Source organism: Triturus cristatus, chromosome 7 (assembly GCF_964204655.1).
Source record: "Triturus cristatus chromosome 7, aTriCri1.1, whole genome shotgun sequence".
NCBI lineage: Eukaryota > Metazoa > Chordata > Amphibia > Caudata > Salamandridae > Triturus > Triturus cristatus.
In genome coordinates this window covers 237,959,579-237,983,197 of record NC_140590.1, presented here as the reverse complement: position 1 = coordinate 237,983,197, position 23,619 = coordinate 237,959,579, and the positions used below count along the sequence as shown (strand labels likewise).

The window sequence follows — 23,619 nt, the reverse complement described above, 5'->3', positions numbered from 1 at the left end:
AAGAAATTCAGATTATGGCCAAAAACCTGTGGTCACCTCATTCTTCTCTTCTCCCTCCCAACAAAGTACAGACCACATGCCAGAGGGCACTCAGACTAAAATAAGGATAGGCAGGGTCAAACCAAGTTACAGTTAACGCGTTATCACTGCATGTAAAAAGGCACTTAACGCTTGTTGATGTAACTGTCCCCTGACGAAGGGCTGATTGCCCAAAATGCATCGGGAGGGACTTGAACTAAATAATGGATAATCACAATTTCAATTTATAATCCTATGTTTGGATTTATCATCAGTGGTTAAATGTGATATTATAATTATTCTCCATGAGCATTTGGAGAAACAAATAAATATTCACAATTAGAAGCTTGGATGAAGCCTTATTGAGTTGTAAAGATTTCAACAACCCCTGGGGGGGTTCCTGTTGTGCCTATGGGGACTGACCCTATTTAGGGTACGCTATTTTGATACTTTTAGAAAGCTGGCATTTTCCTGTACCTGCAGCCTGTTCCTGGGTCACATAACTGGGTGTAGTTGGTAGTTGGACTTTGTTTATTCCTCCCAGACTGCCACACAATAGATGGATTAGGTGTGCCTGGATGGGCACAACCCCACTTGCAAATCAATAGGCTGTGCCCTGCCTTCACACAAAGGACTTCACACAGCCTCATTGTGCCTGTAGTCAGACTGGAACTAGGGCAGGGGAGGCAGGAAATCCAGAGCAATTCAAGGGAAAATCTCTAGAAACTTCTGCTACTTCAAAGAAGGCACCAGATATAAAAATAGGACCCTCAGGCTTAGTCTTCAGGTCACTTACTGGACCTGTGGAAGGACTCTCAGCACTTTCTGAACCTGCTGCTGTGGACTGCTGTGTACTTGAGAAGGCTGCTTTGCAGAACCTGGAAGGACCACTCTTCTGCCTAATGCCTGCCTTGACCCCTCGGAGGCTTGCCCTGCGGCTTGAGCCTTCTTTCACCTGTTGGACCCTGGACTACCAGACTGACTCCGAGGGCTAGTTGGCTGGCCCCCTAATCAGAGCCTTGGTGATAGAAAAACTCCCACTATCAAGAATCAGCTCCTGGACCTAGCCTGAGTGAGTCCTGTCCCTGCAAGTGCTGCCTCTCCAGTCCTGGACCCTAGGAATTGTTGCCAAGAGTGTTCAGATAGCTAAAATCAAAATTTGGGAGTTAAAAACATTTGGCTCAAAAGTGCTCGGAGAACCAAGAAGAGACCAGGACCTACCTACTCGTCGGTCCACCCAGGATGCATCGCCAGTTGGCCGTAATTCGATGCAGCTCTCTTTAAATTCTTCTCAGCAGTAGCAAATCCTTTTCAGCGGTTGTTAGACCTGGCATCCTTGGCGTGATTTCCTCTAACTTTTTGCCCCTATCTCTTGTATTTTTGGACGTTGTGCTTGCTTAGATGCTTTGGGCACTTTGTCACTGCTGATCAGTGTCAAAGTGCAAGTGCTCCGTGTAAATTACTATTGTCATTGGTTATCCATGATTGACATATTTGAGTTAATGGTAAGCCCCTAGTAAAGTGCACTGAGTGTGCCAGGGCCTGTATGTCAAATGCTACTAGTGGGCCTGCAGCACTGCTTGTGCCACCCACATGAGTAGCCCTGGAAAGGTCTCTCAGACCTGCCACTGCTGCGTCTCCACGCAGTTTTAAACTGCCATGCCAGCCTGCGAATGTACCCACTTGCCAGGCCCTAACCTTCCCTCTTAATACATGTAAGGCACCCCTCAGGAAGAGCCAAGGTACCCTGATGGGTAGGGTGAAGTGTATGTGAAAGGCGGGATATGTACTGGTGTGAATGACATGTCCTGATAGTGAAATACTGCCAATTCCATTTTGAAAGGCTATCAGTCCTATAGAATAACATGAGGGATGCTGTGTAACATCTTACAAGTTATCAGAATTTAATAACACATATTTTAGTAAAGATGTTTTTTAAATGGTGTGTTTGAAAATGCCACTTTTAGAAAGTAGACATTTTCTTTTTTAACCATTCTGTGTGCCTCTGCTTGTTTGTGGATTGACTGTCTGGTTTTGGAGTGACAGGTGCTAGAGATGTGCATTCACTGTAGACAGCCACTTGTGGGGGTGGGGGCGGTGTGTCTGGCCCTTCCTGGATGACTCAGGGCTAGGCTGAATAGACCTTGGCTGCATTTACAGTAGTGGGAGGAGTTTTTCTTGCACCTGAATAGGGCCTGTCTTGCACAATGCTGTTTCCACACCCTGTGGTCATACTGCACCAGTGAGGACAGAACTGGTTTGGACTGGGTTCAGAGACCTTTGCCACAAAGAGAACAATTACATTGTGGGGTATGAGTATTACACCTAAAACCCGAGGACGTTAGAAGACTTCAAGGAACAAGTGCACCCTGCCAACAAGAAGTGTTAAAATGTAAAATCTGATTCTCTTGTTTTCGATTAAGCTATGCCTCATCCATTTCTCACCCCTGCTCTGCCTTTAGCCTGGCTCTATCTTTGACACCGCATCTGTATAAATATGAGTAAATAATCTAGATTGGGGCATTGTAGGCTGTGAATACATGCAGAGTCAGCGCAAAAGAACAGCTGGCGTCTGCACTGGGTTTTTCAGACAGTGGTAAAGCCTCAAGTAAAGATTGCTCAGATAGCATATCTTGTTGTGCAGCTTCAGGATGCGACAGTTACACAAGGCACCAAGGCTTTTGATTCTTACCAATTGTTTCATTTGTGTGTTCTTCCCAAAGCTCTATTTACCACTGGGTGTCCCTTGTTTGTGATCTATTGCTATAAAAACCCATGTAACTATTGTTCGGTATGCTCTCTCCTTGAGTATCTCTATAGTGCTTGTCGGACGGAGCCCCATTCATGAATGCTAATTAAATGACCTATGGTTTGTACTTCGCTCCAGTGTCGATTCCTCCTTACTTGTTAAGAACAAAGGGACTAAAGGGTGACCCTGCACCAGTGGGTTATTAATAATCCACTTGCACACTTGGCACTCAATGTAGGGCCCCATAAAGGGTTTGCAGTCGGACCAGGGGAGGAGATCGGGTCGGTAAGACGAACTTCGCTGAGGTGCGCCCCACCTGAAGAGACTAGTGTTGCTCGTGGTCCGAGGTGATTTTTCGGCTCTCCAACTCTGATCTTCCTGGCGGCTGCTGGCCTAGACTGGGGCCCTCAGACGGTCATTCTTTTGGATCAGGGAGGATCGACAGGTGGGAGTTGAGGACTACACATAAGGTAAATCTGTATTGAACCAGTTCATTTGGTTAGAATTTGTTTTGTATTTGCCTTGGCATTTGTTTGGTATCCATTCGGAAACTACTTGGAATTTTGGAATTTAGAATCTGTTTTGGAACTTGCTATTTGTTTTGACTAACAACTAATATGAGAATATTTTTTATTTTTCTCCGTTTTTTATATCTTATATAACATGCCTGTGATTAGCACTTTTTGGAAGTTTTGTTGTTGCCGCTGCGATAAGCAGAGCATTTTGGAAGCAAGTCAGCCGGCGCCACCAGAAGGTGTGGAAATTTAGCTTGTAACTGAACATTATCTGCGCCATCTTGCCTCTCCCCAGCGCCACGCACAGCGAACGCACGGCCGCCATTTTAGGCACCCCACTCTCTCCCCTGCTCATTGTCGATCGCCAGCGCGTTCCCCTGGCGCTGCAAGCATCCCCCGCGCGCCGGCCACCCCCGCTCTCTCATACACGGGCCATAAACCCTCTCCTTCTGCGCGACCCTGTCATGGAACCACATCCTACGCCTGACCGACATCCCATACATGGTCATGCATCTCTTCTTGATAACCCCCTTCCTCTGCGCCCCATTGTCCGAATCGATCCCAGGCCATCACCTAGCCCTGCGGATGCAGTTTATTGCCCCTACTGTAAGGGAAACACCCCACATCAAAGGGATTACAGTAGATCAAAGCCCCTACTCCCTGAGACCCGGCCGGTCGCACACACCCCCGGGAATTGGCGGAATGTCCAGCTGTGTGATAGCCATCTCCTACTGTGGATGGGGTGGGGACTTCCACTGTAGATATGTGTGGGAACGAGCTCGAAGTGGGGATTCCGAGGATGTTCTTTCATGTTCCAAGACAATCTCAAGAATGTGCCATGTATGATAAACCTGCAATAAAGTCATAAACCTGTGTATAAGAGGCCAGGCCTCAGAGATACAGTTAGAGCACCTCGTCACGATACCTTGCTGTCTGATCTGATGTGTTCTGCTCCGACGGAATAAAAACTTTGTTTCCTGCCTTCCAGTCTCCGGCGCCTGCCTCTTTCATTGGTAAATTATCGAATGGTATGAGAGGCGATTACCGCCGGGCAAATACTTGAAGGGTTATCGACTGAAATTGCCGCTACCATTTAACAATTGGCGTCCCAAGCGTGGGGCCCATCAGCGACACGTGGATCCAGTGGGAGAGGTCCTGACGACAGAGTGAACGACTGCAACGATCGGGAGAGCTCCTGCCCGATAGTCCCTCATCTGGCAGCCGATCATCCGAACTTCACTAGTTCCGAGCAGACCTCTCTCGGGTGATCTACGGTCCTGACTGGGAACCATCAGGAGTGCCGCGGCAAATACGGAGAGTAGAGGACGATCGGGCGCTGGAGGCGGAAGACGAGAAACTGTCCACGCGGTCCGGGTAAGGTCGTGAAACACGACAAATTGCGAAATAATTGATTGATTCTTTGAAATACTAGTATTGCTCATTGATTGTTCTCTTTGAGATATTCGCTGTCTACAAACGGGGAGGAGTAGAAATACTCTCTCTCTCTCCCTTTGCAGATAGTGAAGGGTAGGTAACGCAGACTTTTGTCCCCGTTGTAACCCGTCGTGCCTATCTTTATCTCTCCACTGATTGATTGTCCGAACATTGATTGTTTTATGTTTAAAACGTTTTTATTGAGACAAAACAAACCATGGGGGAGGGGGATAGGAGGTTAGGGTTACATACAATACAGTAAAAGAAAAAGGTGCAACTCAGGAGGGTTGGCGAAGGGTAGCTCGGTGGTCCAGAGGAAAAGCACAGTAAATGAAAGGCAAAAAATGCAATCTGTGGAATCCCTGCGTGCATATCCAACACCCCAAATCTGAGCAATGAAAGCCAGCAGCAACTCAACAAAGCACAATCCAACCCCCCCATCCCCCATCCCCCACCCCCCCAGTAAAGGAAAGAGGAAAAAAAAAACAATACCCCAACACCCCCGTCCAATGGTCCCGCACCAGGTTTATCCGCCCCAAAAAGCCCGCACCCCCCTCCCCGAGGATCCCGTCTCACATGTAGTCTAGTCCGCCGGGATCACCGGCGGCGTCAGCCTAAGAAGCCTAAGATACCTCGGGCAGGTGAGCTCCCGGAATTCGGTGGACAGCAGCGCTAGGAAGGGTTGCCACAGCTCTTCAAATTGGTCTATCTCCCCCGCCACCGTAAGCGACAACTTCTCCATTCCCAGCACATGCCAGAGCCTATGCAACCAACCCGTAATGGAGGGAACAGTGGTGGTGCGCCAGTGGATAAGGATGTTCTGGACCGCAGACCCCAGCGCAATCGCGATCTGCCTACCCCTGCGGGACTTCAGTGGGTACATTAGGTCATTGGGCAGGCCCAGCAGGACATACGCCGGAAAGCGCGGCAGCTCTATCTCAAAGTGCTTATCCACCTCGTCCAAAACTTCCTTCCAGTAAGCGGTCAGCACGGGGCAATCCCAAAGAATGTGTGAGAGGGTACCCTCCTGCCCGCAGCCCCGCCAGCACCCCTTGTCAGTGTGTCTATGCATTTCATACAGTCTCTCCGGGGTGTAGTACCAATAAGTGGACACCTTAGTAAAGGTCTCCGTAAGGCCCGTATGATATGCAGAGTGCCGCGCCCGATACGCAATTTTGTCCCATTCCTTGTGGCTGAGTGTCCTACCCAATTCTCTGTGCCAGCGCTCCCTCCCTGGGTTATAATAGTGAAACGGCGGGGGTTGTAGGTACTTGTACAAATCGGTAATTAGCTTAGCATCGGAGGTCCGGGTAGCCAACCACCTCTCATACGGTGTAATTTGACGAGCAGCGGTGTCACGCACCTGGGGCTGGAGGGCCCAATGCCGAACCTGCATGTAGCGCAATCTGTCCAGCTCCGTCAGGCCGAATTCCCGCCGAAGTTGCTGAAAAGGAATCACGCCCTCCGGTCCATAGATCTGGAAGAGCACCCTGCAGCCCGCATGCACCCAATGGGAAAAAGCTCCCGGCTCCATCCCTGGGGAGAAGTCCGGGTTGCCCACTATGGGTGTGAACGGCGAAGGGAAGGTGGTAAGGCCCCGAACCTCGCAGACTGCATCCCACACCCTCAGGGGGACCCGCGTAACAAAAGAGGCGTAAAGGTTAGGGGGGCGATGCGCGCGGCGCAAGAATGGAACCTCTTGTAAGGTGCGGCCCGCCACTGCCTGGTCTTGAAAAAGCCAGTGTTTGTCGGACTCCCACCTGCTCCACTCCACCAGATATCGCAGCTGCGCCGCTTGAAAGTACTTACGGAGGTCCGGGATACCGAGACCCCCCGCCTCCGGAGCAAGCGTGGAGAGGACCCTCTTCATCCGCGGCTTGCGGCCCTGCCAGACAAAGCGGGAGATGTCAGCCTGCGTTTGTCGTATCCAGCCCACCGGGGGCTGGAGAGGTAAGGCCCGAAAAAGATACAGTATCTGGGGCAACACCGTCATCTTAACCGCCGCGATTCGCCCCAGCCAGGACAGTAGGCCCTTGCTCCAGCGGCCAAGCTCCTCCTTGATCTTCCTGCTGAGGGAGGTATAATTGGCCGTAACCATCTCCGGTAATGTGGGCGCCAGCAGAATCCCCAGGTATGGCACCGTGGACGAGGACCACTGCATGGGGAAGAGTCGCTGAAGGTCCCTCCTGGTATCCGCAACCAGGGACACATCTAACGCCACCAACTTGCTCATATTCATTTTGAAGCCGGCCACACGTGCAAAGGTGTCCAGTTCCTGGAGGCAAGCAGGCAGCGACCTCCTAGGGTCGTCCAAGGTCAACAGGACATCGTCCGCATAGAGACTAACCGTGTGGACATACTGGCCCATCTGGACCCCAATAGCATCCGGGTTGTTGCGAATCCTCTGAGCAAACGGCTCCATGTAGAGGGCAAACAAAAGCGGCGAGAGGGGGCAGCCCTGCCTCGTGCCGCGTTCGATAGCAAATCCACCGGAGCTACACCCATTGACCCGCACCGACGCTGAAGGATGCTTATAACAGTTGAATACCATGGTGCGGAACTTATCACCGATTCCCAGTTTCTTGAGAACCAGCTCGAGATACGGCCAGTGAACTCTGTCGAAGGCCTTCTCCGCATCAACGGACAGCAGCATCCGCTCCCCCGGGATCCGCGAGGCCTTCTACAGAACATGCGTCACCCGCTTGGTATTGTCAACCGTCTGTCTGCCGGGTACAAAGCCAGCCTGGTCCGCCTCCACTAATCCGGGGAGGTGTGGGCCCAGCCTGGACGCTAGAATCCCCGTATACAACTTGAGGTCGACATTTAAAAGCGAAATGGGTCGATACGAACCGCAGAAGGCCCGGTCCTTCCCAGGTTTCGGGATTACCGAGACCGTCACCCTCAGAGATCCGGTGGGATGGCTCCCGGTTCGGAGAAGGAATTAAATAGCCGAGCAAGGACAGGGGCCACAGCCGTGCAAAAAGTCTTATAAAACAGGGACGTGTACCCTTCCGGACCCGGGGCCTTACCATGCTTCAGCCGCGCTATAGCGGAAATCACTTCCTCAACATGGATATCCCGCTCCAGATGGTCCGCCTGAGCAGGATCCAGCGCCGGAAGGGCCACTGATTCCAAATAGTCTTCGGCGTCCCGCAGCGAGGAGGGCTCCTCAGCATACAGCGCCTCGTAGAAGCCGCGGAAAGATTCCGCTACCTCTGCGTCCCCGGAAACGACCACCCCGTCCGTACCCACCAGTTCCTTCACGACGCTACGCTGCTGCGTGACCCGGAGCCGGTGTGCCAGGAGCTTACCACATTTGTCCCCCCCAGTGTAGAAGGCATGCTTCAAGCGCAAGGCGGCATACTCCGCCCTATCAAGATCCAGTGCCGACAGGAGTTTCCTCGCAGCCTTCAACTGCCTCCACACCCTTGTAGCCCCCGTACGGCGGTGGACCTGCTCAAGCTCCCGGACCTGAACGGTCAGCTCGTCCCTTTTCCGTTGCCGCTCCCTATTTTCGGCTGAGGAGATGGAAATAAATTCCCCCCGGAGGACTGCCTTCAATGCCGCCCACCGTGTCGCTTGTGAAGTGTCGGTGTTGCTATTGTGAGTTAAGTAATCCTGTATGACCTCCCCAATGCGTTTCACTACAGACTTTTTGTGTAAAAGGGTATCTCGAAGGCGCCACACCCCCCTAGAGGGAGAGGCCGCCGGCCACTTGAAAACGCCGGCGACTGGTGCATGGTCAGACAGGGTCAGGACCCCAATGTCCGCCGCTGTGGCGGCGGCGCGCATCGGTCCACTCACCAGAAGATAGTCCAGCCGTGAGTAGGTTCGGTGCGCGTGTGAAAAGTAAGAGTAGTCCCTATCAGTGGGGTGCATGGAGCGCCAAAGGTCGTGTAAGTCCATTTCCGCAATCCGGGCCTTCACAGCCTGGGACAGTTCCCCCGTCTGCGGGGAGCGCTGTGCCGACCTGTCCATCACAGAATCGAAGACAATATTAAGGTCTCCCCCCAAGATGACGTGGCGGTCAGGAGAAGCAGTGACATCCACCAACACGGAGTCCAGGAAACGCTCTTGGTGGTCATTTGGGCTATAAACGGAGCCGACTGTGAACGCTATGCCTCCTAAGCGCATGCGATACGCAAGAAGCCTCCCTTTCTGTTCAGCATACTTATACAAAACCTCCCCCCTAAAGGAGCTCGCTAGAAGAATGGCTACCCCCGCAGTCTTGTTCGCTGCCGAGGAGAAGAACTGGGTGGGGAACTTAGCAGAGCGCAGCCTATGGCAATCCCGGGACAATAAGTGGGTCTCCTGCAAGAGGCAAATGTCCGCCTGCGTCCCCTCCAGCAAAGATAAGATCGCTCTGCGCTTCACAGGGTTATTCAGACCCTGAACATTAAGGGTCACTACCTTTAGGGCCGACATTCCTCCCGGGGATCAGGAACGCTGTGCAATGGGCAAGGGATCAGCGGGTGGGGCGCGCGGGGCAGTTGCGCGGGACAAGGCAAAACAGACCAAGCGTGGGCACGGACGACATCGGATGGAACTTCCCCAACCCCAGAACAACCCCTACACCCACCCAAAACACAACCATGGCAACTAGCCAAATGCAAACTTAAACACCCCATTGTCCCAGTCAAGCCCCAAAACGGGCAAGTCCGTAGAAAAAAGCGAAGTGGACGTTCAGCCACTCACCTCCATCCGCTCCCCCCCGACCCCCCCGCCCCATACCCAGCATTAAAGAGCATCTCCCCCCGGAGTGAGTGTTAGGCCGTCAAGGCCACGCCGGTGGAGCCGGCCGAGTCCCTGGCCGCCGCCCTCAAAGCGTCGGCCATGTCCGCCCTGATAGTAGGGGAATCAGGACGCCCTGCACTGGCCGCCGATTGTCTCCTCGTCGACCTCCGCCGGCTCCGTCTCTCCGAGTGCCTCCACGACGGTGTAGCCCCTTCCTCCTCCACCGCCGTAAGCCCCAGGACCCCACAAATGTCCTGCAAGGAGCGTAGCTGATGCAGCACCCCATTCCACCGGAAGATCAGGCGGAAGGGATGTCCCCAAGAGTACGGCGTCTCGTGTTCGCGCAGAAAGTCAGTGGCAATCCTGAAGGACCTGCGTTTCTGCAGCGTGATGGCGGATAGGTCCTGATAAAGCGCTACAGGCCGCTCCCGGAAAGTCAGGGGCTGTTTCCTGCGGGCCTCAGTCATGATGCGTTCCTTCAGCGGGAAGTTGGGCAGGAAAGCCAAAATATCCGATGGAGGTGCCGATGACTGGCGCTGCCGGCCAACTCTGTGTGCCCTATCAATGCGAATAGGGAAGTCCGCAGCTACCCCCAGGATCTCCCGGAACAGGTCTTGCAGATAGCCCCCCAGGTCGGTCCCTTCGTCCGCGGACGGCACACCACGCACTCGGATGTTGTTCCTCCGTGACCTGTTCTCAAGGTCCTCAGAGTGGGCCTGGAGCTCAACACACTGCTCCCGGAGGCGGAGAACGTCCTGTTGAAGATGGACTATCTCCTCATCCCGGCGTTGGGCCTCCGTCTCCACCGTTTCAACGCGCTCGCCAAGGCCCTCCACTTCCCTACGCACTTCCCGGACCTCGCTGGCCACTTCCCGCTTCAGCGTCTGGAAGTCCTCTTTGAGGGAGCTAAACAGTTCTTCCATAAAGGACCTCGTGACCGGTGGCTCCCCCCCAGTCACATCCGCCGAGGCCCGGGAAGACCCCGGCGAGGGCTGTGTTCTGTCCCGTAGTTGCTGGGCCCTGCCAAGCATGTCCGGCAGGGTGCGGTCCCCCTTCCTCGAACCGCCTCTTCCAGTCATCGCAAACGCTGCGGTCGACGAGTAGGCATAGGTCCAGCCGCCCCAGGGATGCCCAGCCGCTGGCAAGCGCTCGACGTGGGGACCCCCCTGCAAGCAGAGTCGCTGCGTCACAGGGGATGAGATGGCGGTTCAGTCCGGGCACCGCCAGCCGCGGGCGCCCATCCGAGACAGCAATTGAAAGCTATAGTAGGGGGCTCCTCATCAGCACGTCCCTCAGAGAGTCAGCCCGGCAGCGGTGGCGGTCACATACATCCGCCAGCAAGGGCTCCTGTGAAGGCCAACACCACCGATCCCTCGGGGACAAAATGGCGGCAGGGCGGGGCAGGGCAGAACGGCCAGGCCCGGCGACACCACCGGGGCCCCCTAGAAACACAGCAATCTGAGAAGTTCCACAGCCGGTTTCACTCTGTCACACACAAGGGCCCAGATGGTCCGACCCCAACAGTGAGTCCGCCGTACTTCGGCCAAGGGATAGGGGCCCACACAGTGCGGGGCGTCGCCGACACAAGTCTGAGCGCCAAAGCACACGTCCAAAGTCCTCCGCACCGCCGGTTCCCAGCCCGCAAAGCTCCTTTATCCTCCGTCGAGCGACGGGTCAGACTTCCTCCAGATCGTCAGCTTTCAGCACCAGGCCCAGCCGAGGCGCCCGGACAGCACTCCGATTCGCTCCGCCTCCCAGGCCCTCCGTCACTCCTCGAACTTGATCGGACTTTTGGGGTACTTCCCCCGAGGCGATCAGGGCCAAAGCGACAGCAACGTGCGCGCCAGGTGCTCCGCCGCACTCCTCTCACACGCTGAGCATCAGCGGGGGGAGAAAAGCGTAAGAAAAGGGCTCGAGCTTAGCCGGGCCGGAGGAGCTACGGGGGGAAGCGTCCGCTCACCCCGCCATCTTGGCCACACCCCCCCACATTGATTGTTTTGAAGAATAGTGCTCTTTGAGATATTCTCTGTTTGCAAATAACGTAGAATAGAAATATTCTGTCTAGTCTTTGCAGATAGTGAAGGGTAGGTAACGCAGACTTTTGTCCCCATTGAAACCCGTCGTGCCTATCTTTATCTCCCCATTGATTGATTGATTGATTGTCCGAACACTAGTTGTTCGATATTGGTTCTTTGGAGGTATTCCCTGCTTACAAATAACGAGGAATAGAGATATTCTGTCTAGTCTTTGCAAGCAGTGAAAAGATAGGTAGTGCTGACTTTTGTCCCCGTTGAAACCCGTCATGCCTATCTTCTCCCCACTGATTGGTAGTTGGTTCTGCCCGGACCGCTTATTAGAGGTGAACCATCCGGCTCCACTGGAGGGCACCCCCTAATAAGGACATGTTCACTAAATATGGACTAGTCGCCGTAGCTTATAGCAAGCTATGGCATAAATATACAAGGAAGGACCCCGAGAGTCAGTGGCCACTGATGGGATCCTTCGACGACCATAAGATAGAAGTGCTAGAAATAGCTCTGCGTAGCAATAAGACGACGCCTACTATGCTTGACAGTATCGGCATGTGGCGCAAAGAAGCAACACAACGGAAAAAGAGGGAAGAAGTAAAAGCAGAAAAGGAATTACGAAAGGCAGCTCACCTTGCCGCTAGAAAGTTAGAAGAAGAAATAAAGGAGAGAAGGGAAACTAAACTAAGACAGGAGCCCGAAACATCAGGCCAGTACGCTGTTAGGACCCCCTCTATGCTCTACCCTGAGTTGTCCTCTAAGCAACGAACGAATGACGAATTACTATTAGGTCCCCCGATCATTTACATGCCCCCTCCATACGCACCCTCCCAATCGGTAGTGCAACACCCACAACCCCCAAACACGAGCGAAAGCAGTACAGGGGCCTCGGTCCTCACGGCCTCCGCGCCGGCCGAGCCTCTTGTACTGAACACAACGTCGGCAATAACGTTGGATGACCCTGAGATGAGAAAGAAAGATTCCACCAGAATGAATCGTCTAACAAAGGATGAACGAGCAGGAATCGACAAGATAGTAGGGACACTGGTGGAGCGAAAGGAAAGTGAGGAGTATATAACAGACGTGTATAACTTGTATGCCGACAGCCGCAGACGACACTTTGTCGTACGACTTTGTTATCACGCCCTGAATACATATGAGGATAGGTACCACGATAAAGGTCCCGAAGGCTTAGCAGCCCTATACAGGAAGGTAGACATTGGGTAAGAAGGAGAGGGCGATGTGACGAACCTCTTCACTCGTACACTCGAGGTCTATCGACACCTTAGAGAACACAGGCAGACCACCAAAGCAGAGACCCCCATAGCGACTAAGCCCCAGGAAGGAAGGACTGATACCATGATGCCCATCAAAGAGGCCGCCCCCTACTGGGTCCCCCCACGAGGTCAGGGAACACACGACGACATCAACCACCAAGATGCGATGGGAAGGGTTGTATATAATTGGGTCTACCAGCCATGGGACCGACAAGATATTTTGACCTTTAGAAAAACTCTACCCGACTTAAGAAAGAACCCGACTGCCTTCTACACCGAACTGGGTACAGCCTTAGGTTCAACAATAATGACTTTAGCAGATATCGACTTGTTCTTCGGGCTATGTCTGCCGGCTGATGTGTGGAAGCAAATCCGGAAAGTTGACCATGCTGAGCCGTTTGGATATACCTGGGTACAACTCGATACCATAGATAAACAGCGAGAACCGGGACAGAAACCCCCGAAAGCCATATTGGAGCTCCCAGACAAGATTGTACAGAAGTTGAAGACTCTAATCCCAGAAAGAAAGGTAGACTGGTCGATAGTGACGGCTTGTCGCCAGAAACCCCAGGAGGATGTGTCTGAATACTTCTCCCGATTCGAGACTGTGTTTTCCGATTATAGTGGCCAGGACATGACCACTGAAACCGGACATCACCTCTTTGTCCAGAATTATGTGAAAGGTCTGTCACAAGAAGTCTCCCAGAAGCTACAGACCAGCGAGAGTAGTTGGGCAGCCTCCAAACCCGCAGCTATCCTCCAGATGGCCCAATACTACGAAAACCAAAAGAATGAGAACGATAGGGCGTCAGAGAGGAAGAAAAAGGAACTGAAGGAGAGGGTAATGATAGCACAGTTGCAAGGGGTGACCATAGGAAGGGAACCCCCGAAAGGGAATTACCAACCAACCGCCCCTAGAAAGCTACCCCCTAGAGACCATACACCTGCACCCTACAACGGACGGAGAGACTTAGATGGGAACCAATGTGCGTTCTGTAGAGGGTTCGGACACTGGAAATCTCAGTGCCCGGTCCTTCTGGAATTGAACAAAAACAGGGACCCCAGAGACACAGCATATGACCCCAGAAATAGAGGACAGGGACGAGGGTACACGAACGACGCCATCAACGACAGGCCAGGCAGACCAAACACCTTTGATCGCCCCCGACAAAACCAGTGTCAGCAGTCCGACTACGAAAGCACCCATGACTTCGCATAGGACCGCCAGGGGCAAGGGAGGGATCCAGTCGAACTCCGTGTTGACCAGCAAGGTCCTTACGTCACCGCTAAGGTCTTGGGCACAAAATCTCCATTCCTGGTAGATACTGGGGCGACACGTAGCGCGTTATCTAAACGACTGATTCCTAGGGCACCCTTGTCTGGCTCACACGTAACCTCAATAGGCTTCGATGGAACGCCCTCCACTAACCCCTTATCAGCACCAATCTCCTTTGACGTAGAAGATAACACCACTGACACGACCTTTCTGCTCTCCTCCAACACCCCCGATGCTATTATCGGACTTGATTTGCTAAAACATTTTCGAGCTACCATCAGATGCTCCCCAGACGGAGTTCGAGTCATCCTGCACGATAACCCAGATCTGTTCAGACCCTGTCACACACGGCGTATGCTCTCTATAACCGATGCTGACCTATCCCTACTCGACACATTACCTTCACATCTATGGGCTAAAACCGACTCAGATGTAGGGCGCATGGTGATCGACCCAGTACACATAACCGTCCGACCGGACGCAGTGCTCCCAAAGCTTCCACAGTATCGGATATCGCCCGAAGGCGAGAAGGCATTAGTGGAAATCATCGAGTCCCTAGTCGATGCAGGAGTGGTAGAAGAAGTAGTCAGTAATGTTTGCAACAGTCCTATCCTACCCATTGTAAAGAAGCAAGGCGAGGGAGATGAGAAAGCATACCGCTTTATTGTTGACTTACGAGAAGTTAACAAAGTAGTCATACCTCAGTACCCCGTGGTCTCAGACATCACCACCATCCTCACCCTGATTCCATCCACTGCCACCACCTTTATCGTCCTTGATCTCAAGAACGCATTCTTTTCCATCCCCATCCACCCAGACAGCCGCTACCTGTTCGGCTTCACTTTAAAAGCCCGTTCGTACAGATTCTGTAGGGCACCCCAAGGCTACACTGAGAGTCCCAGCATTTATAGCCAAGCCCTCAAGAGGCAACTAGATGCAGTCCAACTACCCAATGGAGTGGTGTTAATACAGTACGTCGATGACATTCTTTTGGCGGCCGACACCACTCCACTTGCCGTCACAGCCACCATTCACCTCCTCCACTTCCTCGCGGAGAACGGTCACAAGGTCTCCAGGAAGAAATTGCAATTCTGCCAACCCCAAGTAACATATCTAGGCCACCTACTATCCAAAGACGGGAGAAAACTTACCCCTGACCGAATTCAGACCATCCTACAAACCCCTGTTCCCAAAACTCAGAAGCAAGTGCGGTCCCTAGTAGGCCTCACCTCCTTTTGTCGACAATGGTTGCCAAACTTCAGTCTCATCGTAAAACCTCTGCTTTCCCTGCTGGCTAAAGATGTCCCCTTCCCCCTCCCCTGGACACCCGAATGCCAATCCTCCTTCAAAGAATTACAAGACGCCCTCTGCTCGGCCCCAGTCCTAGGAACCCCAGACTACACTAAACCTTTCTCCCTCTACACCCACGAAAGGGAGGGATGTGCACTGTCTGTCCTAAACCAGTCCATAGGCCCTAAACAACGCCCTTGTGCCTACTTCTCTGCCACTCTTGACCCCGTAGCCAGAGCTTTACCCGCCTGCCTTCGAGCAGTAGCCGCCGCTGCTGTCTCCATCCGACAAAGTGAGGGGATCGTGCTCTCGAACCCCCTCACGGTATTGGTACCCCATGCGGTTGACACCCTCCTGAACCAAACCAAGACTCAACACCTGACTAGCGCACGACTGACTGGTTACGAACTGACTTTACTCGCACCCCACATCACATTGAAACGATGCACCACTCTGAATCCAGCTACTCTACTACCTCTCCCTGACGCTGACCCCAATGCGTCCCCTATACATGACTGCGTGACCCTCAACGACGAACAGACCAAGAGTAGGGTTGACCTCCGGGACACTGCCTTCCCGGACCCTGACGGAGAACTGTGGGTGGATGGCTCATGCATCAAGCTCCCCGATGGCACCACCTCAGCTGCCTATGCAGTCACCACAGCCCGAACAGTTGTTGAGACAGCCCGCATCACGCAGCGATCCGCACAGGCGGCGGAACTAATTGCTCTCACACGAGCCTGCATCCTGGCAGCAGGGACAACCGCAAACATTTACACAGACAGTCAGTATGCCTTCGGGGTAGTTCACCACTTTGGGCTCTTATGGAAAGAGAGGGGATTCTTGACTTCCCATGGCACACCCATCCTGCATGGAGATCTAGTCTCTGCCCTGACCGAAGCAGTCCTCCTCCCCACACGGCTGGCGGTGATCAAATGCCAGGCACACAAGAAGGTGACAGACATTGTAGGACAGGGAAATGCACTAGCTGACATTACTGCCCGAACCACAGCCGAGAATAGGTCCACGACCCATATGTACGTGACCAGGTCACAAACTGAGAAATGGAAGGATGCTAGGGAAACGATTAGGGATATCCAACTAGCCAGCACACCACACGAATGAACTGAATGGGCCCGGGTGGGATTGAAGGACGATGACGGTTGCTGGCGAACTAAAGACTCAAACAAATGGTTGCTACCCGACTCATACTTGGTCCCCATGCTGACCATGGCACACTCCCCCGCACACATAGGGTCTGCTCCCATGATCGAACTCATCTCCAAAGTCTGGCACAACGACAAAATCCCAGACTCAGCCAAACGCCTGGTCCAACAATGCCTGGTATGCCTCCAACACAACCCTGGGAAAGGAACTGCTGTACCCCAGGGAGGGTTTGGGGTCCCCAATCACCCCTTTGAAGTCCTGCAAATGGACTACGTCCAGTTAGAAAGGTGCCAAGTTTTGAAGTACGTACTTGTCGTTGTGTGTGCCTTCAGCAAGTGGGTGGAAGCCTATCCAACCCACGACAACACTGCTATGACTACCGCAAAAGTACTACTGAAAGAATTCTTCCCCAGATACGGCCTTTGTCGAATTTTGTGGAGCGACAACGGCCCCCACTTTGTAGCCGAGGTTATCCAACTCATCTTAAAGGGGCTGGGTGTAAAACAGAAGTTCCATGCGGTCTTCCATCCCCAGTCTGCAGGCTTGGTTGAGCGACATAATGCCACATTGAAGCTTAAGATAGCAAAAATAGTCGCAACTACAGGACTGAAATGGCCAGATGCCCTCCCGCTAGCATTGCTATCAATGCGTTCCACCCCCACTAAACACCACTTGACACCCTACGAGGTCGTTTTCGGGCGGACCATGAACCTTTGGACTGCACCAAAGCCAACATCCATCCACGACGTCCCGGACGTCCTCATGTCTGACTATTTGTATAACCTAACTAAAACGTTGTCTGTTATCCATCAGCAGGTGCTGCACGCCATTCCCGATGTTTCCAGGGGCCCCGGACACGACATCCAACCCAGTGACTTCGTCTTAGTGCGTAACTTCCAGCGCACCAAGAGTCTGGAGCCCCGGTGGACGGGCCCCCTGCAAGTCCTGATCACCACCCGAACAGCTCTTCGAGTGGAGGGGAAACGCAATTGGCTGCATGCACACCACTGCAAGAAGGTATCACCGACCCCGACGGCCACAGACAACATCACCGCCCAAGAAGAACTTCTGGATAAAGATCGACCATCCCTGAGCCGCTGCCCAGATACAGAGACACTTGAATTAGTGAAATATCCCGATCCCACCGTGCCATCCAAGGAAGGGTATAACTTACGGCGAAAGGAGGGAACTTCGGCTAAGCAGACCACAAACTAAGTGGAAATCTCAGAGCGGTAGCCTAGTCACCTCAAAGGCCACCAGGAGAGAAACTAAACAAAGTCTGTGGTTCTGCCCGCTACCGAGTCCCTTGAAGGTGATGGAAGCGCCCGACATGAAGATGATGGAAGCAACCGGATGTCCGAAGATCCACTACAAAAACCCAAAGACTGACAGAATGCACAGCTCAAAGACTATTGCACTTTTCATTACCCTTCTCTTTTGCCTTCTCCTCGTGGTCACCTTCTGGATCATGGAAGAGAGCACACCCGCTCATAAGACATTGCTGACCACCGTTCAACCTACCACCATGAAAGAACACCATCTGATCTCACTCTCACCCCAACTCCGAGAGAGGCGTAAGGAGTTCTGGAATAACTCTTTTGTGCAGTTGCTCCACCAACACAATCTTGCCGCCAACGCCACTAACTGCTGGATCTGTGGATTGCTACCACATGCCACTGGACACTCAATCCCTTTCATCCCTTCACCTTTTTCTGTCCATGGTTCCTGCCTCGCCTGGCTAATCCTCCTGCAGGAAAGCTACAAGGACAATGCCACTTCCGGCAAAACTGTGTCACACTTCTACCATGGGTTCTGGCTGAACAAAACTGGAAAAACTTCTGCCCTCTTCTGCCCTCTGAGATCAAACACTTCCTTTCACATGGACATCCCTGCCAAAGAACGAGTTGAAATGCAAGTGTTCAACAACCCAGCCAGACCTACCTTCTCTTACCTCCGGAAACGAACGGCCGCCACCCTGACAGTGGCCCTATCCGTCATCAACATCACTGGATTTGTGTGCCTCGAAGGCCTGGGGGCGCAGCTGGTGGGCCACAGCTCCTGCCTCATCACCCGAACATTGGACTCAGTCGATCCACCCTCCTTTGTTGCCTCCCCGAATATGTACTTCATCTGTGGTACTAAGGCCTACACCTGGCTCCCGAAAGGTTGGGGGGGCACCTGCTACATCGCTTTTGTCCTTCCACCGACATATGTGGCTCCAGCAAACCATCACCGACAGAAACGTGCCAAAGACCTTGTACAAGCTGACTCCACCGGGGCACAGTTCATGGATGCAGTAAAGGGACTTGTTCCACTCTGGGGCCCAATGGCAAACAGCCGTGCCATCCGCCACTTAACCCAGGCAGTCGAGACGGCAATGAACATTACGGCTGGCATCCTCGCCAACAACACTGCCGAGCTTCAGGCCGTCCGCCTGGTGGCTCTTCAGAACCGCCTCGTTCTAGATGTGGTTCTGGCTGATCGTGGAGGAGCATGCCGCATCATTGGGTCCAGCTGTTGTACCTACGTGCCGGATAACTCACCCTCAGTCTACAAAGCAATTGAACACCTCCACAGACTTTCCGCAGAGGTTCATCAGGAGCAAGAAGGATGGTCCCTTGGAAGCTGGTTTTGGGACACTATTAAAAGTTGGGGATGGAGGCTATTTTCATTTATCCTAATACCGATTGTGATACTATGTGGATGTTGCTTGGGGATTCAGTGTCTGCCACCTTTATGTTCGCTTTTTATGAACTGCATCTGCCCTAAGACTTTGAACTTTGAAGCAGAGCGAATGAAAGCTCTTTATGAGGTGGAAGTTCGTAGTATTATGGGGATAGATCCGAACTAGACAAGCTGGCGAGATATGTTAAAAGGGAGGACTGTGGAAATTTAGCTTGTAACTGAACATTATCTGCGCCATCTTGCCTCTCCCCAGCGCCACGCACAGCGAACGCACGGCGGCCATTTTAGGCACCCCACTCTCTCCCCTGCTCATTGTCGATCGCCAGCGCGTTCCCCTGGCGCTGCAAGCATCCCCCGCACGCAGGCCACCCCCGCTCTCTCATACACGGGCCATAAACCCTCTCCTTCTGCGCGACCCTGTCATGGAACCACATCCTACGCCTGACCGACATCCCATACATGGTCATGCATCTCTTCTTGATAACCCCCTTCCTCTGCGCCCCATTGTCCGAATCGATCCCAGGCCATCACCTAGCCCTGCGGATGCAGTTTATTGCCCCTACTGTAAGGGAAACACCCCACATCAAAGGGATTACAGTAGATCAAAGCCCCTACTCCCTGAGACCCGGCCGGTCGCACACACCCCCGGGAATTGGCGGAATGTCCAGCTGTGTGATAGCCATCTCCTACTGTGGATGGGGTGGGGACTTCCACTGTAGATATGTGTGGGAACGAGCTCGAAGTGGGGATTCCGAGGATGTTCTTTCATGTTCCAAGACAATCTCAAGAATGTGCCATGTATGATAAACCTGCAATAAAGTCATAAACCTGTGTATAAGAGGCCAGGCCTCAGAGATACAGTTAGAGCACCTCGTGACGATATCTTGCTGTCTGATCTGATGTGTTCTGCTCCGACGGAATAAAAACTTTGTTTCCTGCCTTCCAGTCTCCGGCGCCTGCCTCTTTCATTGGTAAATTATCGAATGGTATGAGAGGCGATTACCGCCGGGCAAATACTTGAAGGGTTATCGACTGAAATTGCCGCTACCATTTAACAAAGGTACGCCGAATTTTGAGATGTACATCAAATATGGTATTTGTCCCATCATGTATAATGCATTGTGGAACAAATATACAAAAGGGGATCCCCAATTGCAATGGCCATTAGCGGGAACAATGGACCCTCACAAGCTCGAGTATCTAGAGAAACGATGTTTTTTAAAGAAAGTTAGGCCAGCTATGTTTGACAGTTTGCGTATGTGGAGAAAAGAAGTTAAGGAGTAGCAGCTCAAGGCAGAGACAGTACAAAGGAAACATGAAAGGAAGACAGAGTATCAGAAGTATAAGGAATTGAAGGATAAGGAACTTCAGGAGAAAAAGGAATGTTTAGATAGAGAGCATAGATTATTAATATCTAAGGAATATATAGTTAAACCTACAGTAGCAGTTCAGGTCCACCAAGAGGATGTGGATTCAGACATTGATGGACTATTGATCGAACGACCCCCACCCCCATATGTACCCTTAACACCTCTTCCTCCTGGACCACCAAATGTCGTTCCCCCTGTACCTCCGGTTCCACCTCCTTTGCCCACGGTTGTCCAGCTCCCTATTTTTCAACCAGTACCGGTACATCCTCTACCCCCTCCATTCCAGGCCACTGCGCCCACATCCCAGGCTACTGCACCCAAAATGACTGTGTTGTCCTGTACTTTCTGTATCTGTCGTGACCACTCAAATTCTTCGTTCTACTGTATCTTAATCACGTAAGGATGTGATAAGATTGATGGTATTATATTGGTTGAGTGATCTAGAAATGGAGGTAGGAGAAATGATAGATCAGATACAGGATTTTTCTGAGGACGAGCTTCTTTGTCTCATAAATAAGTTTTCTCATCAACTTATGCTCCAATGGGAGATGACTACAGGACAGAATGGCCCTGATGATGTTAGAGCTATTAATCGACAGTGTCAGATAGTAGCCTTCCCTGTAAGTAGGATTAACACTGCCATAGCATCGATAATTGGATATCGTAATGAACTCTCTTCCTCTGCTCAAATAAGACCTATGAGGGAAGCTGCGCCACAGTTCATTCCTGGAAGAGGGAATGCAGATAATGATGACCCTAATAGTCCTGATGCTAGAGCCCATTTTTTGTATAATTGGATATATACGCCCTGGAAAAGGACGGATGTACTAACTTTAAAAGCCTCCTTACCAGACATACGGAAAAATCTTAGAGGATTTTTTGATGATGTACAGGCAGCCATTGATTCTTGTATCATGACCTTAGCAGATATTGATATGTTTTTTGGTATGATCCTGCCACCAGATAAGTGGCGACTTAGCCGGAAACAGGATCATGCTGTTGACTTGGGAGGAGACTGGGCTGCCATAGTTGCAGCCAATAGGGATATGAACCCTGGTAAGAAACCTAGTCAGCTCTTACTGGATCTTCCTGGAAACATACTCACTTATATAAAAACGATGGTTCCGGCCAGGAAAATAGATTGGGCACTTCTCACTGCTTGTAAAGAAAAACAGGGAGAGGCCGTCCCTGATTTCTTTACTCGCTTTGAGGAAGTGTTCCACAATTTTAGTGGGCAAGATACATGCACATTTATTTGTAGATCAATTTGTGGGAAATTTACTTCCTGATATATCAGTTTGCTTAAAAAATTCTGAGAGTACATGGGCGTCAGTAACCCCGAAAGCTATATTAGATATGGCTCAGTATTATCAGAATCAGGTAACCACTGAGCAAGAGCAAAAATAAGGAAAACTATAAAAATTGAAAACTAAGGTGATGATGGTCAAGGCCTATGGACCTCAAGGTCGAGGTCGTGGTCAAAATTATGGTCAGAATTTCAGGCAACCACCTCTAGTAGGGCCACCGCGTAGACAAACTCCACTAGTGCTGGATCAATGTGCCTATTGTAAGGAAAAGGGACATTGGCGTTCCGAATGTCCTGTTTTAGCTGCTGGTGGGAGAGGAAGGGGACAAGTGAATGGTAGTCAAGGGACATCATCGCCCGACAGCAGCCACAGCAGGTTCAAGCTCCAGAGAGAAATAGGTCAGGAAATTATTTTGATCAACAAAATAATCAATATTCTATGGAGGGTTGGGAATCAGAGGAAACTGTGGGAACACATTTTGCCTCGGACAGCGTAGGACCAGTTGACCAGTCAGGGCCCTATATAACAGCCACTATCCTTTGGCAGGATCAGACATTTTTAGTGAATACAGGGGCGACACATAGTACAATATCTCAGAAACTGGTCCCTGGGTCACCCTTGTCTGGCCAAGTGATTACATCAATAGGATTTGATGGAACACCAACTCCTAGCCCTGTGTCCCAAAAACTACTTTTGCAGGTTAAAATTTTCATCACTACAGCCCCCTTTTTACTTCCCCCACATGCTCCAGATAACATGCTCCAGATAATCTGATGGGACTCGATCTTTTGAAATATTTCCATGCTACTATGCATTGTTCCCCATCTGGAGTACGTGTCATTTTTGGGAAAAAGACATTGCCTAAACAATATAATTTTTCTTTATGTTCGGACCTTGATTCTGTCCCTTCATGTGTTTGGGCTACTGCTGACACAGATGTGGGAAGAATGGACATTTCCCCAGTACATATACAGGTTCGGGAGGATGCTTCCTTACCAAGGGTCCCGCAACATAAAATATCAAAGGAAGGTGAGGATGCGCTGATATCTATCATTGGTGACATGATACGTACAGGAGTGGTTAAGGAAGTTTCCTCTAATATATGCAATAGCCCCATTCTCCCTAACTTAAAACAGGGTGATGAAACAGGGGATAAGATTTACTGATTCATGATTGATTTTAGAGAAGTCTACAAAATAATGATTCCTCAATATCCTGTCGTCTCTGATATTATGACCTTGTTGACATTAATCCCACCTACAGCCACTGTATTTTCCGTTATCGGCCTCAAGAACGCCTTTTCCTATACATGAAAACAGCAGATATCTATTTGGATTTTCATTACGGGGCCGCTCATTTAGATTCTCTAGGGCTCCACAAGGCAATACAGAGAGTCCTAGCATTTACAGTCAGGCACTTAAACGATAGTTGGATGAACTTCTTTTGCCACCAAGAGTTACACTTGTGCAATATGTCGATGATATTTTGCTAGCCGCAGATACAGTTGAGCATTGTAGAGAGGCCACTCTCTCCCTATTGCATCATCTTGCTGTTAAGGGACATAAGGTCTCTAAGAATAAGCTGCAATTTTGTCAGTCTGAGGTCACTTATTTGGGTCACCTCTTGTCTAAGGAAGGCCGCACTCTAACTAAAGACAGGATTCAAACTATCCTAAGAATTCCTATTCCAAGTACTCAAAAAGAAGTCAGGGCACTTATTGGTATTACTTCCTACTCTAGACAGTGGATCCCAAACTTCTCACTTATCATC

At 51.4% G+C, this 23,619-nt stretch overlaps 1 protein-coding gene across 2 annotated transcripts in view; it reads right to left on the bottom strand.

The window, feature by feature from the left end:
- Positions 1–23,619, bottom strand: part of LOC146809300 (cytochrome c oxidase subunit 6B1-like) — a 165,012-nt gene that overhangs the window by 31,573 nt on the left and 109,820 nt on the right. The window lies entirely within an intron of this gene.